Genomic DNA, 3,031 nt, shown 5'->3' with positions numbered 1-3,031 from the left:
CACTGTAAGGGTGGCCAGAGCCTGGAATAGGCTTCCCAGAGAGGTGGTGCTCTCACCTTCCCTGGAGATCTTCAAGAGGAGACTGGATAAGCACCTGGCTGGGGTCTTATGACCCCTGCCAACCCCAGTGCTCCTTCCTGCCCATGGCAGGGGGTCGGACTAGATGATCTGTCTAGGTCCCGTCCGACTCATTGATTCTATGATTTTTATGATTCTATAAAAAACTCAGTGGGAATTAAGATCTTTTCTCAAAAAAAGTCTGGATAATCAATGCCACAGCCCTGTGGTTCATTAAGACCAGGCCACTCACTGCTGCCTCCTGGGGAGTTGCATCCCCCACCACTGCTTGAATCCTCCAAGGACAGGGCATCCGAGCTCTGCCAGTATCTGCTAGTGAGGGAGAGTTAAGGCCAGGCTTCATACGCATGCCAGGTTTTGTGAGCATTTAGGTAGGGCATATTTATTTAAATACTGTTCAAAATTGATTTAAATTGATTTAAATTTGGAGCTGGAGGAGGCTGACATGCTTGACATGCTGACATGCCTGCTGATGAACACATGGATGAAGGAGGTATGTCAACTGTACCTGGGGTACTGCCTCACCCTACAGTGTTCAGCACTCAACAGTGAAGTCGTGAGGCAATATGGCCTTATAGGCATGTGGTGGAGAGATCTCTGAGGTGGATTGGGCAGCATGAAGGCAGTGTCACAGCTACAAGTGCGGCTGAGATTGCTTGGGCTGAACCAGCTGAGAGTAGCTTCCTTGCTTTGGAGTTCTCATAAGGTCTTTCCCACCCAGCACCAGGGCTGTGAGCTTTTTGGCTTGGAGTTGTCCCTTCTGGGCAAGGTGTGGAAAATTTGGATTCCTCCAGCCTGGACAACAAGCAGGGCATGAACTCAGTAGTTCACAGTCAGGAGAGGAGGGTCAAAGTGGAGTTACTGCCAAGGGACTGGTGTTTCACTGAATCCGGATTGCCCAAGCGCCTGCTGCTTTCTCTGCTGTGGAAGTTCCCTTTGCTGGAAACTGTTGGACTAGTTGTTTATTAGTAAGGAACCATGGCTTATCAGGAGCACCAGCACAGTGTCACTTGGGATCACAGATGCCTGAGGGGCAGTGGGGAAATATCTTTGTGGGAGTTGCCTTGGCCTTTATATGGCCAACAGCATCTGGCAGAGGATAGCAGATGTTCAGCCCACTTTCTGCTTCCCCCTTTGAAACATGCTGCAATCTACTTTCTGGAACAGCCTCCCTGAGGAGCAAGGTGAACATGATCCTGACTGTTTTTAGGATGGTGAGTGGTCAGTTCAGGGAAGGGAGTCTCAGAAATGGCTCCTGCAAGGGGGCTGGGTGTGATGATTCAGGGAAGTCTGGGTGTGATGATTCAGGGAGTGAGACCTGTATGTGGGAGACAGCCAGCCACAAAATCTTGCACTGAGGTGACTCCTGGCCCCTATGACCAAGGTGGTTTCTTTGAGCCAAGTAATGGAAATACATCCACGAGCAAAAAAAACCCCCAACAAAACATTCACCCTCACAAGACTACTGAGGGGATACCTGGATTTGAACCAGGGACCTCTTGATCTGTAGTCAAACACCCTACTACTGAGTTTTGTCCTCTTGGTTTTTTTTTGCCTTTTTGTAGACTGTCATTCAGTGTGAAGGTTTTCCAGTGTAATTCTGTTATTTTGTAATTGGAGGGCACCCTTGACCAAGTACCTGCTTGTTTGGGTGGTGCTGTAACTTAGTAAAACAGTCAGTAAAGACCAATACCAAAACACATATGACCTAGCATCCTCCCTTTGCTATTTCAATCCAGCCTCCCTGAGACTCAAGCTGGGAATGTGGAGTCCCCTGAGCTATATTTCCATGTGTGTTCTGAGGGAATATCTGTGTAAAGAGAATAGTGCAACACTGAGCCACCCAGGTGATTAGTAGAAATAGGCTTAGAGCTGCTGGCTGGCTGGTTTACTCAGATCCCTTTCATACGCAGTAGCTCCTCTACTTCTGCTGTAGTTTATATCTATTAGGCAGCAAAAAAGATAGTAAGTGGTGTAAATCCTCCAATTGGTGTTTAGGCAAGGGGGCAAGAAAGCACTAGGGGGCATAGCTCAGTGGTAGAGCAGTTGACTACAGCTCAACAGGTTCCCCAATTCCAGTCTAGGTGCCCCCTTTATTTTCTTCAAGCTAAAATGTCTGCACTGATTTCTGTGGAGAATGCAACTGAACTGTGTGGTCAATGTAAGCAAGGTTGGTACTATACATCCTCCAGTGACTGACTGCCTAGGGGTTAAGACAGAAGCAAGCTCTCCCCTAAGAAAGAAGCACAGTAGGCAATGTGCTTGTCAGGCAGAGCAGATGGTACTTTGAAGTGAGGCCTCCCAGCAGTCAGGGTAACAGGCCTTACTGATCATCGCTGTGGCTTGCAGGCCTGAGGAACAGTGAGACCCTGGTGTGGTTGCAACATGTGTTTATTACAGAGCAATGCTATGTACAGGCTATTTACAGGAATAAATACAGGCCCCTTGTTCCCAGGACAGAAAGGAATAACCATCGCCTCCTCACTAGGGCGTGAGCTTCATGCACCTCCAGTTGTTTTTCTGATACTCAAGTGCTTTCCTGGAAGAGACGGGAATGGAGACATCAGGATGGAGAAGGGGCAAATAAATTTCATCCCCTTGCAAGGCTGGGCACAGAGCCTTGCCTCCCAACCCCATTTTGTGATTGCAAGGCTATTCTCTAATCCCACAGACCAGCATAGAACCCAGGAGTCCTGGAGTGCAACCCCATCTCTGACCATTAACCCCCCCATCACTGTCTTCCAAGTAAGATTGGAACCCAGGAGCCCTGGGTCCTAGTCCCCTGCTCTAACCACTGTTACCCACCACAGCCTGCAAAGTACTTTGAGTAGTAGCTTGAGATGTAGCTGGTATTTCTGGGCCTCTCCAGCATTAATTAAGCCTCCAGCCATGCTCCAGCATGGATGGGGGCTGGCAGCATGGCAGCCCTGACCCCCCAGCTCTGTCCCGGAGT

The sequence above is a fragment of the Crocodylus porosus genome, unplaced genomic scaffold (genome assembly GCF_001723895.1).
Source record: "Crocodylus porosus isolate Cpor-Errol unplaced genomic scaffold, CroPor_comp1, whole genome shotgun sequence".
Taxonomy (NCBI): domain Eukaryota; kingdom Metazoa; phylum Chordata; order Crocodylia; family Crocodylidae; genus Crocodylus; species Crocodylus porosus.
This window is presented reverse-complemented; position numbering follows the sequence as displayed.